The sequence below is a fragment of the Salmo salar genome, chromosome ssa02, assembly GCF_905237065.1.
Source record: "Salmo salar chromosome ssa02, Ssal_v3.1, whole genome shotgun sequence".
Taxonomy (NCBI): domain Eukaryota; kingdom Metazoa; phylum Chordata; class Actinopteri; order Salmoniformes; family Salmonidae; genus Salmo; species Salmo salar.
In genome coordinates this window covers 21,908,707-21,923,775 of record NC_059443.1, presented here as the reverse complement: position 1 = coordinate 21,923,775, position 15,069 = coordinate 21,908,707, and the positions used below count along the sequence as shown (strand labels likewise).

The 15,069-nt window shown below is 46.2% G+C and overlaps 1 pseudogene; it reads right to left on the bottom strand.

The window, feature by feature from the left end:
* Window positions 1–10,937: 10,937 nt before the first annotated feature.
* On the bottom strand, window positions 10,938–14,392 carry LOC106576318 (uncharacterized; annotated as a pseudogene).
* Between the last annotated feature and the right edge of the window lie 677 nt (window positions 14,393–15,069).

Sequence of the window (15,069 nt, the reverse complement as noted above, 5' to 3'; positions counted from 1 at the left end):
TTGAGATGTTTCTTGATTGGAGTCCACCTGTGGTAAATTCATGATTTGGAAAGGCACACACCTGTCTATATAAAGTCCCACAGTTGACAGTGCATGTCAGAACAAAAACCAAGCCACGAGGTCGAAAGAATTGTCCGTAGAGCTCCGAGACAGGATTGTTGAGGCACAGATATGGGGAAGGGTACAAAAACTATTCTGCAGCATTGAAGGTCCCTGTAACGATGTACGCTGAGAGTCGGGAAGCAAGTTCAGGGAGTGAATACATTTAATAAATAAATAAACAAAACAAGAAACACAAACAGCGCACAGACATGAAACGGCAGCAATGACGACTGGGGAAGAAACCAAAGGGAGTGACATATAAAGGGCAGGTAATCAAAGAGGTGATGGAGTCCAGTTGAGTGTCGTTATGCGTGTAACGCTGGTGACAAGTGGGCACCCTAATGAGCAGCCTGGTGACCTAGAGGCCGGAGAGGGATTAATTACACGTGACAGTACCCCCTCCCCGACGCGTGGCTCCATCCGTAGGACGCCGACCAAGATGACGATCCCGGGGATCAGGAGCGGACTGGTCACCTCTGCTAAGACGCGGGAACCTGTAGATCCATAGAATAACGCCTCACCCAAGGGATGCATCAGGGAGTTTTTTTTTTCGGTGGGAATGATGTCGGGTCCGGGAGCCGCTACAGGCTCTCATGCCTCAGACAGAACGCCAGGCTCCCCTGCGTCCGCCGGCTCGTCAGGCTCTCATGCTTTAGCCGGATCGCCAGGCTCCTCTGCCTCAACCGGCTTGTCGGGCTTTTATGCCTTGCCGGATCGCCAGGCTCCCCTACTTCCACCAGCTCGTCAGGCTCTCATGCCTCAGCTGGATCGCCAGGCTCCCCTGCCTCAGCCGGTCTGTCAGGTTCCCGCGCTCCAGTCGGCGACAGGTTCCTGAGCATCAGCAGGGTTGACCGGTCCGCTCCTGATCCCCGGGATCGTCCCTTTGATTGGCGTCCTGCGGCTGAAGCCGAACGCCTGGGGAGGGGGTACCGTCATGTATAATCTCTCCGGTGCTCTAGGTCACTATGCTCCCGCGTCTCAGCCGGACTGACAGGTTTCCCGTGCCTCAGCAGAGGTGACCGGTCCGCTCCGCTCCTGATCCCCGAGATCGTCATTTTGGTGTCCTGCGGCTGGAGCCGCGCGTTGGGGAGGGGGTACTGTCACGTGTGCTCCCTCTCCGGCCTCTAGGTCACCAGGCTGCTCGTTATGGCGCACACCTGTTGCCATTGTTACGCGCTCCTGCGCTTCATCAGACTCACCTGGACTCCATCACTTCCCTGATTACCTTCCGTATATATGTCACTCTCTTTGGTTCCTTCCCCAGGCGTTATTGTTTCTGTGTCATGTCTGTGCGTTGTTCATGTTTCTTATTTTGTATTATGTTGTGTTTATTTATTAAAACACTCACTCCCTGAACTTGCTTCCCGACTCTCAGCACACATCGTTACAGCCCCAACAAACACAATGGCCTCCATCATTCTTAAATGGAAGAAGTTTGGAACCACCGAGACTCTTCCTAGAGCTGGCTGCCCGGTCAAACTGAGCAATCGAGAGAGAATGGCCTTGGTCAGGGAGGTGACCAAGAACCCGAGGGTCACTCTGACAGAGCTCAGAGATCCTCTGTGGAGGTGGAAGAACCTTCCAGAAGGACAACCATCTCTGTAGCACTCCACCAATCAGGCCTTTATGGTAGAGTGGCCAGATGAAAGCCCCTCCTCAGTAAGGCACATGACATCCCACTTGGATTTTGCCAATAGGCACCTAAAGGACTCTGGCCATGAGAAACAAGATTCTCTGGTCTGATGAAATCAAGATTCAACTCTTTGACCTGAATGCCAAGCGTCGTATCTGGAGGAAACCTGGCACCATCCCTACGATGAAGCACGGTGGTGGCAGCATCATGCTATGGGGAAGTTTTACAGTGGCAGGGACTGGGAGACTAGTCAGGATCGAGGGAAAGATGAACAGAACAAAGAACAGAGCCCGTACTGTACTTCCAACAGGACAACGACCCTAAGCACACAGCCAGGAGTGGTTTCGGGACAAGTTTCTGACTGTCCTTGAGTGGCCCAGCCAGAGCACGGACTTGAACCCGATCGAACATCTCTGGAAAGACCTGAAAATAGCTGTGCACCAACGCTCCCTATCCACCCTGACATAGCTTGAGAGGATCTGCAGAGAAGAATGGGAGAAACTCCACAAATACAAGTGTGCCAAGCTTGTAGCGTCATACCCAATAAGACACGAGGCTGTAATTACTGCCAAAGGTGCTTCAACAAAGTACTGAGTAAAGGGTCTGAATACTTATGTAAATGTAAAATGTGTAAAAACCTGTTTTTGCTTTGTCATTATGGGGTATTGTGTGTATATCGATGAGGGAAAATGGAATCAATTTTAGAATAAGGCTGTAACATAACACAATGTGGGAAAAGTAATGGGGTCTGAATACTGTCCGAAGGCAATGTACAGTTGAAGTCGGAAGTTTACATACGCTTATGTTGGAGTCATTAAAACTCGTTTTTCAACCACTCCACAAATTTCTTGTTAACAAACTATAGTTTTGGCAAGTCGGTTAGGACATCTACTTTGTGCATGATACAAGTAATTTCACTTATAATTCACTGCATCACAATTCCAGTGGGTCAGAAGTTTACATACACTAAGTTGACTGTGCCTTTAAACAGCTTGGAAATTCCAGAAAATGATGTCATGGTTTTAGAAGCTTCTGATAGGCTAATTGACATCATTTGAGTCAATTGGAGGTGTGCCTGTGGATGTATTTCAAGGCCTACCTTCAAACTCAGTGCCTCTTTGCTTGCCATCATGGGAAAATCGAAAGAAATCAGCCAAGACCTTGTTGACCTCCACACGTTTGGTTCATCCTTGGGAGCAATTTCCAAACGCCTGAAGGTACAAACAATAGTACGCAATAATAAACACCATGGGGCCACGCAGCCGTCATACCGCTCAGGAAGGAGATGCGTTTTGTCTCCTAGAGATGAATGTACTTTGGTGCAAAAAGTGCAAATCAATCCCAGAACAACAGCAAAGGACCTTCTGAAGATGCTGGAGGAAACAGGTACAAATGTATCTATATCCACAGTAAAACGAGTCCTATATCGACATAACCTGAAAGGCCGCTCAGCAAGGAAGAAGCCACTGCTCCAAAACCGCCATAAAAAAGCCTGACTACGGTTTGCAACTGCACATGGAGCGAGCAGCCGCACCACGCTTCGCTCCACAGGTAATATTACACTTCACTACATTACAACGGCTTGATTTGTTTGATCTGAGCAATTCTTCTTAGCTAGCTACATAGCCGTCTTTGTATCAAAGATAATTGTGTAGTTTAGAGTAACTGAGTAATTATCGAGGCTAGCTATCTTCGTCCTCCTAACGTAGTCAACACTACTAGCTGCTAGCTAGCTAGTCATCACTGCTAGCTAGCCAACTTCTACCGACTAGCAGCACTGCAGAAACTATTACATCGTAACGACCTGATTAGTGTGGTGTTAGTGTTAGTTAGCCAGCTACATAGTTGTTTTTGCTGTCTCTGTATCTAAGATAATTGTGTAGTTTGAGTTTGAGTATTATCGAGGTGAGCCAGCCAGCCGCGACGCGGCGCCAGACTTACTCAACACACCTAGTCATCATTAACCCACTGCCAGCTAGCCAACCGTTACCGACTAGCAGCGCTGTAGATACTAATACTTTACAACGGAACGATTTCACTAGTGCAGTGTTACCTAGCTAGCTACTTAGTTGTCTTTGTCATAGCTTGATAATTGTTAGCTAGCCAGCCATCGAGGTTAGCTAGCCAGCTATTTCCGTCCCCCGCGACGCCATTTTTCCTAACCCAGCCAACTATTACCGACGAGCAGCATTGTTGAAACTAAATACACTACAAGGAACGTCTTGATTAGTGTTATGTTAGCTAGCTAGCTACAAAGTTGCTTTGTATCATGACAAGGTGTAGTACTGAAACTACCGAGGTTACCTAGCCAGCTACACGTTCAAAGTCAACAACGCAGCCACTGCTAGCTAGCCTACTCCACCAGCCAGCAGTACTGTATCATTTTAGTCAATAAGATTTTTGCAACGTAAGCTTAACTTCCTGAACATTCGAGACGTGTAGTCCACTTGTCATTCCAATCTCCTTTGCATTAGCGTAGCCTCTTCTGTAGCTTGTCTACTATGTGTCTGTCTATCCCTGTTCTCTCTCCTCTGCACAGGCCATACAAACGCTCCACACCGCGTGGCCGCTGCCACTCTAACCTGGTGGTCCCAGCGCGCACGACCCACGTGGAGTTCCAGGTCTCCGGCAGCCTCTGGAACTGCCGGTCTGCGGCCAACAAGGCTGAGTTCATCTCAGCCTATGCTACCCTCCAGTCCCTAGACTTCCTGGCGCTGACGGAAACATGGATTACCACAGATAACACTGCTACTCCTACTGCTCTCTCCTCGTCTGACTACGTGTTCTCGCATACCCCTAGAGCATCGAGCCAGCGGGGTGGTGGCACTGGAATCCTCATCTCTCCCAAGTGGACATTCTCTCTTTCTCCCCTGACCCATCTGTCTATCTCCTCATTTGAATTCCATGCTGTCACAGTTACCAGCCCTTTCAAGCTTAACATCCTTATCATTTATCGCCCTCCAGGTTCCCTTGGAGAGTTCATCAATGAGCTTGACGCCTTGATAAGTTCCTTTCCTGAGGATGGCTCACCTCTCACAGTTCTGGGTGACTTTAACCTCCTCACGTCTACCTTCGACTCATTCCTCTCTGCCTCCTTCTTTCCACTCCTCTCCTCTTTCGACCTCACCCTCTCACCTTCCCCCCCCTACTCACAAGGCAGGCAATACGCTTGACCTCATCTTTACTAGATGCTGTTCTTCCACTAATCACATTGCAACTCCCCTCCAAGTCTCCGACCACTACCTTGTATCCTTTTCCCTCTCGCTCTCATCCAACACTTCTCACTCTGCCCCTACTCGGATGGTATTGCGCCGTCCCAACCTTCGCTCTCTCTCTCCCGCTACTCTCTCCTCTTCCATCCTATCATCTCTTCCCTCTGCTCAAACCTTCTCCAACCTATCTCCTGATTCTGCCTCCTCAACCCTCCTCTCCTCCCTCTCTGCATCCTTTGATTTCCTCTGTCCCCTATCCTCCAGGCCGGCTCGGTCCTCCCCTCCTGCTCCGTGGCTCGACGACTCACTGCGAGCTCACAGAACAGGGCTCCGGGCAGCCGAGCAGAAATGGAGGAAAACTCGCCTCCCCTGCGGACCTGGCATCCTTTCACTCCCTCCTCTCTACATTTTCCTCTTCTGTCTCTGCTGCTAAAGCCACTTTCTACCACTCTAAACTCCAAGCATCTGCCTCTAACCCTAGGAAGCTCTTTGCTACCTTCTCCTCCCTCCTGAATCCTCCTCCCCCTCCCCCCTCCTCCCTCTCTGCGGATGACTTCGTCAACCATTTTGAAAAGAAGGTTGACGACATCCGATCCTCGTTTGCTAAGTCAAATGACACTGCTGGTCCTGCTCACACTGCCCTACCCTGTGCTTTGACCTCTTTCTCCCCTCTCTCTCCAGATGAAATCTTGCGTCTTGTGACGGCCGGCCGCCCAACAACCTGCCCACTTGACCCTATCCCCTCCTCTCTTCTCCAGACCATTTCCGGAGACCTTCTCCCCTACCTCACCTCGCTCATCAACTCATCCTTGACCGCTGGCTACGTCCCTTCCGTCTTCAAGAGAGCGAGAGTTGCACCCCTTCTGAAAAAACCTACACTCGATCCCTCCGATGTCAACAACTACAGACCAGTATCCCTTCTTTCATTTCTCTCAAACTCTTGAACGCGCCGTCCTTGGCCAGCTCTCTTGCTATCTCTCTCAGAATGACCTTCTTGATCCTAATCAGTCAGGTTTCAAGACTGGGCATTCAACTGAGACTGCTCTTCTCTGTGTCACGGAGGCTCTCCGCACTGCTAAAGCTAACTCTCTCTCCTCTGCTCTCATCCTTCTAGACCTATCTGCTGCCTTTGATACCGTGAACCATCAGATCCTCCTCTCCACCCTCTCCGAGCTGGGCATCTCCGGCGCCGCCCACGCTTGGATTGCGTCCCTACCTGACAGGTCGCTCCTACCAGGTGGCGTGGCGAGAATCTGTCTCCGCACCACGTGCTCTCACCACTGGTGTCCCCCAGGGCTCTGTTCTTGGCCCACTCCTATTCTCGCTATACACCAAGTCACTTGGCTCTGTCATATCCTCACATGGTCTCTCATATCATTGCTATGCAGATGACACACAATTAATCTTCTCCTTTCCCCCCTTCTGACAACCAGGTGGCGAATCGCATCTCTGCATGTCTGGCAGACATATCAGTGTGGATGACGGATCACCACCTCAAGCTGAACCTCGGCAAGACGGAGCTGCTCTTCCTCCCGGGGAAGGACTGCCCGTTCCATGATCTCGCCCTCACGGTTGACAACTCCCTTGTGTCCTCCTCCCAGAGTGCTAAGAGCCTTGGCGTGACCCTGGACAACACCCTGTCGTTCTCCACCAACATCAAGGCGGTGACCCGATCCTGTAGGTTCATGCTCTACAACATTCGCAGAGTACGACCCTGCCTCACACAGGAAGCGGCGCAGGTCCTAATCCAGGCACTTGTCATCTCCCGTCTGGATTATTGCAACTCGCTGTTGGCTGGGCTCCCTGCCTGTGCCATTAAACCCCTACAACTCATCCAGAACGCCGCAGCCCGTCTGGTGTTCAACCTTCCCAAGTTCTCTCACGTCACCCCGCTCCTCCGCTCTCTCCACTGGCTTCCAGTCGAAGCTCGCATCCGCTACAAGACCATGGTGCTTGCCTACGGAGCTGTGAGGGGAACGGCACCTCCGTACCTTCAGGCTCTGATCAGGCCCTACACCCAAACAAGGGCACTCCGTTCATCCACCTCTGGCCTGCTCGCCTCCCTACCTCTGAGGAAGCACAGTTCCCGCTCAGCCCAGTCAAAACTGTTCGCTGCTCTGGCACCCCAATGGTGGAACAAGCTCCCTCACGACGCCAGGACAGCAGAGTCAATCACCACCTTCCGGAGACACCTGAAACCCCATCTCTTTAAGGAATACCTGGGATAGGATAAAGTAATCCTTCTAACCCCCCCCCCCCTTAAAAGATTTACATTTACATTACATTTACATTTAAGTCATTTAGCAGACGCTCTTATCCAGAGCGACTTACAAAATGGTGCATTCACCTTATGATATCCAGTGGAACAACCACTTTACAATAGTGCATCTAAATATTTTAATTTTTTTTTTTGATTTAGATGCACTATTGTAAAGTGGTTGTTCCACTGGATATTATAAGGTGAATGCACCAATTTGTAAGTCGCTCTGGATAAGAGCGTCTGCTAAATGACTTAAATGTAAATGTAAATGTAATGGGGACAGAGATTGTACATTTTGGAGAAATGTCCTCTGTCTGATGAAACAGAAATAGGCCATATTGACCATCGTATGTTTGGAGGAAAAAGGGGGAGGCTGGCAAAACCCGAAAAATACCATCCCAACCGTGAAGCACGGGGGTGGCAGCATCATGTTGTGGGGGTGCTTTGCTGCAGGAGGAACTGGTGCACTTCACAACATAGATGGTATCATGAGGATGGAAAATGATGTGGATATATTGAAGCAACATCTCAAGACATCAGTCAGGAAGTTAAAGATTGGTCACAAATGGGTCTTCCAAATAGACAATGACCACAAGCATACTTCCAAAGTTGTGGCAAAATGGCTTAAGGACAACAAAGTCAAGGTATTGGAGTGGCCATCACAAAGCCCTGTCCTCAATCCTATAGAAAGTTTGTGGGCAGAACTGAAAAAGCGTGTGCCAGTAAGGAGACCTACAAACCTGACTCAGTTGCACCAGCTCTGTCATGAGGAATGGGCCAAAATTCACCCAACTTATTGTGGGATGCTTGTGGAAGGCTACCTGAAACGTTTGACCCAAGTTCAACAATTTAAAGGCAATGCTACCAAATACTAATTGAGTGTATGTAAACTTCTGACCCACTGGGAATGTGATGAAAGAAATAAAGCTGAAATAAATCATTCTCTCTGCTATTATTCTGACATTTCACATTCTTAAAATAAAGTGGTGATCCTAACTGACCTAAGACAGGGAATTTTTACTAAGATTAAATGTCAGGAATTGTGAAAAACTGAGTTTAAATGTATTTGGCTAAGGTGTATTTAAACTTCCGACTTCAACTGTATATGAATCTGTGCCATTTACTTTGAACTGGACTGTGTTTATAGCATGAGCGGTCATGAGCAGTGTTGGTCAATTTCTTCAACAAATTATCAGGTCTATATAACTATAAAACATACATTAGTAACGGAAAGGAAACACAGACTCTTTAAGTTTTAAAATACTCCTTTAGTAATACAATTGTATGCAGAAGTTGGTACAGAGTACAGTATAACAGTATATGATAGTTCTCCCCATGTTCTGCAAAATGTCTAAGACATCCTGTAACTCATATAGCCTCTCCCAGTCCTCCTTGCGTGAGTTTCCCTGGCAACAACAATTTAATAAATCTAACCTCCCCCTGTCAGCAGCAACCATCTTATCAGCAAGGAAAAGCTCAGAAGTGGGTTTGACCGAAACTTGACCTTTCATCACAAGTATAGAGTCATAACAAAGTGAACAAGTGTAAGCATCTTCTGACAGGTGGCTGGTTTCATCAGGTCTGTGGCAGCCTTGTGTTCTCAGAAAAACATAACCACAGTGGGATCCAGACAGGAGGAGTCTGAACGTAGATGCCTTCTGATAGTGTCTGAAGGTCACAACACGCAAAAACAGGTTTTAGCACACACATAGAGGTCTCCTGAAGAGACCTTACAGTTTATCATAACATCATTTATTAACTCTTTAAAAGGTATAAGGCCTTGGTTTAACCCTCTTCAGTAGATGTGCTTGTTTTGAGATCAAAGCGAGAGCTACATGTAGCCACTTGTGCACATTTTGTTCATATCCTTCTCTGGTTAGTGAGTTTTTAGCCCTGTTAGATCATTTGTAGTCAGCAACAGGGGAGTGATTGCTTCCTACAAGAGGACAAACGTGTACATTCCTAGGCATCTTTGCAAAGCGAGTCAGGTAAAGAGCTTTTTTTTGTCTTAAAGGGCCATTGTTGTGTTTTGAGACAGGGTTGAATAAGCTAAGTAGCCAATAGGCAGAGGGTAGCATAATTTGTCTGATTCTCTGTAATAATGGTATGGGAATAATAATGTATTTTATTTTGTAAAGTGGTTTCTTGCATCAAACAACACAACAACATTTTCAGTCACCACCTTGTCTGAAGGACAAGTGGATAAACAGGTTAATGTCAAGCCCTGCATGTTTTTTTCAAAAGTCTCATGGAATTTAGGCCTACATTGAACACTACTCATTAGCTGCTGCTGTAGGCTTAATGACAGAATAGCTATTTCTATGTAAAAATGCTATGGGTTGCATTTTCTCCATTGTTTTTGATGGTAGCCCACTCTAGTAGGCCTACATTATGATCAAATAGCCACAGAAGCCTACTTGGCCACTGTTAAAACTGTAACTTAAAGTGTGTACAGCCTCTGTGTTTACAGAAAACACACGCTGGAAGTTGCACTAACTTTTCACTGACTTTTCAAATTTGCGCACTGCAGACCTGAAATTTGCTCAGTGCCCCAAAAAATGTGAGGGAACATTGCTCATGACTTGTATTGGATTTGTGCCACAAATGCTAATGTTTTCATGTGCAAACTGCTAGGAAAACTAAACCAAATCATGGATTGCTTTCATACCTTTTCCATAGACTGCTTACAGGATAAGTAAATCAATATGTACTTTTATTATTTGGGTGAACTATCCCTTTAACAACACGTGATGATCAATCCTGGTTCCAAAAGATAACCTACCCAGTGCAAGGTTTAGTCCCGGTGTACTGTACAATAGATAACTTCGGTAATATACTGCTAAAACAGTGACGTAACTTTTAGGAAATCATAGAAGCAACTGGTATTGCCTATTTGTTAATAAACAGCTGCAGAAGTAGGGCTGGCACAATAAACATATAGCTGGCCGTATAACCGACAATTAAAGACAAAAAATTATACAATTATGGCTAATCATGAACTACAAACGATAATAGTTATAATCGTTTTAGCTAATACATTTTGTACATAGTAGATATATTTTCAGGTATAGACGTATAGTTTACCCAACAGCAGTTTTTCATTTTTACATGAAGAGGGTAAAGTTGGTATTCATTTTAGGAGCAGAATGCACTTAGCTTATAAATGAACTAGAGACAACGTCCAAGATGGATGCCCATTGTTTTCAACATAAACTACTCACTTTCGCATGGTCGTTGCTAGATGGGATACAGTTTATCAAATTGATGTCAAAAGTTTAGAATTTTTTTATTTTTTGTAACCTTTTTCCCAAATCTAACCTAATTCTTCAAACCTGCTATGTTTATTATCCTAGCCTGCAGTGTACGTTCTCCTAACCTGCTACGAAAAGTAATTTCTGACAAACTAACCATCTAGGCAAAACCTGTTTGCAAAACCTGTGTTTATTGCCCTCTTTTTAGATTCAGTTTAACAGAGCAGATAACACCTGCACACTAGCACAGCTCAATGTGCACTTGGATCCGTGCTAACCAAAATCCTTGGGACGTCCCTACCCCATTGAAGTTGACATTTCTGAAATTTAACATGGTTCATTAACAATTAACAGCCAAAGCATTGCTTCCACTGTCTTGATGGCCTTCCTCCCTTTGGTGCCTAGTAGGCTTAATGCCCTGTAGAAGGATTGATCTGCGAACCTTCTGCATCCCACTTCGACAGACTCAGACCTGTCTGGCCTCAATGTTGTCGCTGTGTCGATGTCTGGGAACTTGAAATGCTTTCCCAGGTCAACTTTCAGCTCCCAGTCTTGAGCTGTTGGGAAAAGACCTGTGGAGGATCTGGTAGCTGGTGTTGGCTTTTCCCCGGCTCTGACGATTGCAATGGCCTACTTAGCTTGTCTGAGGCGCTTGTAGTGGCTGATCCCACTGAAGATGGTTTTTTTTGTCTTAAACCATAGTGCCTGCATTCTGACAGATGGTTTCCACAATGGCTTTAGGCACCAGGTTGTGGCACCAGTGGTAGTGACCCTCGCCTTGGGCTTTTGAGCAGCAGTTGAGAATGGATGTACTCATCTCTTTAGGCAGAGACCATGATTGTGAATCGACCTTGCCACAGCAGAACAGGTTAGATGGGCTTGGTAGGACATTGTAGACTATACCCTGATGAAGACAGCTTGGCTGTTTATTGAATTATTGCATCTGAGCTCCTAGAGTGTGCGGCTCTCCTTTTCTTTTTCAGGACATCGTCGACTACCTGGATCAAGAACTTGATGCGATGGGGCTCGGTCTTCCACAGCTCGGAAAAGGGCTGGGCGATATGACGATATATTTATTTTGTTATGTCGCAAATCACACTCTTTACGGCAATATTTTTGGTCAATTGGACGTTGCTTTCCACACGTGTCGTGTGGAAGGAAATTTGCAACACAAACAAACATGGAGGAGAGTGAACGTGACACAGAGCACAGAGACTGTACGTGGTTTGGGTATGAAAAGTCTGACACGGACCTGAAAACCGTCCTCTGCAAAATATGCCGCAGGCCGGTCCCGACAACAGGCTCGAACACCACTAGCCTCTTTTACTACCTACGCAAGAATCATGTGAAACAGTACGAAGAGAATCTACGAATGAGACCCAAAAAAGTACAGTCGAGTGCTCAAAACAAACCTCCGACTCAGACGTTGCAAGAGGCGTTTTCCCGCGCCACACCATATGACAAAGATCACGAAGGTGGAAGGAGATAACAGCTGCCGTTACAACTTACATCTGCAAAGACAAGGCCCCAATTTGCACGGTCGAGAAACGGGGGTTTCGTGCGTTGGTGCTAACACTCGACCCAAGGAACCAAATGCAAATTGGTATGTGACACGTATTAATACCAAAATAACATGCAAAACAGGCAAGCCCCCCCCCCAAAAAAATATATATTAGGATTATATTTATTTTGTTTGCAACTATAGTTGAAGTGTTTTCTATTTACCTATCTAGATTTTATACATTAATATTTCATATTTTGTTAAATGCTTAATTGAAAATTTGCACAAAGGTTCTAAATAAAAGGAGAAATAATCAAATATGAGTAAGTACCTTTATTTGTTGAGTATAATTCAAAATGTAATAAGAAATAGGCCTTTACTTGTGGTCATTTTATATAAACTATGTATTCATTGAATTTACAGAAAATGTGCTATATCGTTATATGTATCGTTATCGGGATATGAAATTACCTTTATCGGGATATGAGATTTTGGCCATATCGCACAGCCCTAGCTCGGACCATGTCCTTTCCACCATTTTCTCCCATCTTGTTGCTGCATTCCTACCATCCTGCTGGCTCCCTCCTCCTCAACTGTTGCTCACACTTCCTCCTGCACCAGCTTCCACCTGTCTTTCCCTTGGGCCTGGTCGTATCGTGGTGATGTAATGCTACCAAGGTCAGCTCTTCCCGGAGTCACATTACCCACCAGCACGCTGTGCCGTAGCCGTGACTCAGCCTGCTCTACTGCATCCTGAGCTCTCCACTTCCTTCCTGTCCTCACCTTTATACCTGCCTAGGAGACTTTCGGGTTGCTTGACTCCCTGTATTGCAGCACCTCCTTTGTACGAGTCACCATTAATTCCTCATTCAGGCTGCTGATGGGTAGCTTCAGTTTGTTCTTCTGACTGTACAGGGCAGTGCTGCTCAGGCTTCGAGGTAATCCCAGCCATTTGCTCGACTGTAGAAATCGGGACCTTGAATACCAGGAGGGGCCAGAGGTTCCGTGGGAGGACACCATGTTGGTATATCCAGGCCTTGAACTTGCCAGGTAAACCTGACTTGTCCACTGCAGCCAACCACACTTCCAGCTCCTGGTTGGATGTCTTGATGGATGCTGTGTCCCTCAGGCTGCTGTCAAACATCTTGCCCAGACTCTTTACCGGTTTCTCTGTGTCTTGAATGGTGAACACGAACTTGTCCACAGTCTTCCCCCTTTTCAGCACCAGGTATCTAGACTTTGCTGGCTTGAAGTTCAAGTGTCAAGCTTCCCCAACCCCTTCAGAATCCATCTACTCCCTAGGATAGATGTTGTTGTCACAGTCAGGTCATCCATGAAGACTCTGAAAGGAGGTTCTCGCATGCCAGACTTGGTTAGCAGGCCTCTACATTCCACCTCCACTGACATGGCAAGGGCGAACAGGATCACTGAAATGGTGCAGCCCGTGATGATTCCATTCCCAGGCCTGTGCCATTCCAATGTTGTGGACCTAGATGTGACTCTCAAACTGAAACTGTTGTAGTAGTTCAGTATGAGATCCCTGATCTTGCCTGGGATATATGGCATGAAGCCATTGGCATTCGTGAGGTCCAGCCACAGTACAACAAGGTATCTTTTGTTCTCCCGGGCTTACCTAATTATCTGCTTGACCACGCCTGTGTGCTCCCGTCATCCTGGCACCTCCGGGATCCCTTCTTTCTGGACTGATGTAGGAGTTCTTCAGGAGGTAGTCTGTCAGATGGCTGGGCACAATGCTGAAGAATATCTTTCCTTCAACATTGAGCAGCGAGATGGTTCTGAAATGGTCAATGTTCTTTGAGTTCTTCTCCTTCAGAATCCTTCTGCATATCTCCACTGTTGAGAGACTTTGCCCCTCCTCCAGATCACCTTCAGGATGCTCTTGCCCTCTTGACAACCTCCTGTACCTCCTTCCAGCAGGGCTCCTTCTTGTTTAACTCTGTGGTTGGTACTGGTAGATCTATCAAGGCCTTGCAGTGCTCCATCTTGCTCTCTGATTGCGCTGCTGTACGTGCTGCGTAGATGGTTGTTGATCTCATCTTTGGAGCAGGTAAGGTGACCACTGTGCTTCTGACCTAGCAGCTGTTCAGTGAATCCAAAGAGATTTTCTAAAAAGGCAGCCCGCTTCCTTGCCCTCTTTTTCCTATGCCTTCTATGACACTCAGCTCTCTACAAGGCCCTGAGGATGTTCCGTAGCTCTGACAATGCTGTCCTTTCTTCTTCACTCACCTCCTTGAACTGTTTGTAACTCCTGCCTTATCTGGTGGATCTTCGCCGCTCTATGCCCAGTTGGTTAACCAAGCTGTTTATGACCTGTGAGGCTTCAAGAAGGAATATTCTCCTTTTGACAGCTCTCAGCTCTCACTAATTGACGTTGGCTTACGGTTTACTATCCGTCACTTTATTCCTGTACATATCTACGTCAAATAACTTGTACCTCTTCACATCGACTCGGTACTGGTAAGAAAAGTTATCATTACTCATTACTTTTATTATTCACACGTAGAACTGCAATTCACATGTCAGTTAAAAACATTTTATTCTCCTCACATGTTAAAAGGTGGTGTTACATGTGATCTTAAAATGTAATACATGTGAACATATGGTTTCACGTGAAAATTTCAGCAAATGTCACTTTTTTTGTAAGGGCGATTCTTAAAAGGAGCTTCACAACAGCTCACTGATACTGATGATTGTGTTTGATCTCTAGGAAGCAGCTGCTTGAAATCAATAAGAATGTTGCCACTATGGAACCAGTTATGAACTTTGGTCTCCATCCAAATAAATATTTGTGGTGGATAAACAGAACTAGATTGAGCAAATTCAGACTTCTTCCCTTCAATGTTCCTGAATACAATTACATGTATAATATGTTCCTGATACATTTTATTTATCTGTCAAACTGGGGAAATATCATGTTTATTGACTGCCATTCAGCATGCCAACTGAAGGGTTTTCATATAGAAGTATAGTAGTCTGTTCATCCAACATAGCTAAAACTAAATACCGCGAACGTTATCTCCATTTGAGAATCTTGAGTTTCATTGATTGGAGAGCCCATCTCTATAGCAAGTGGGGCTCCTATGCTCACA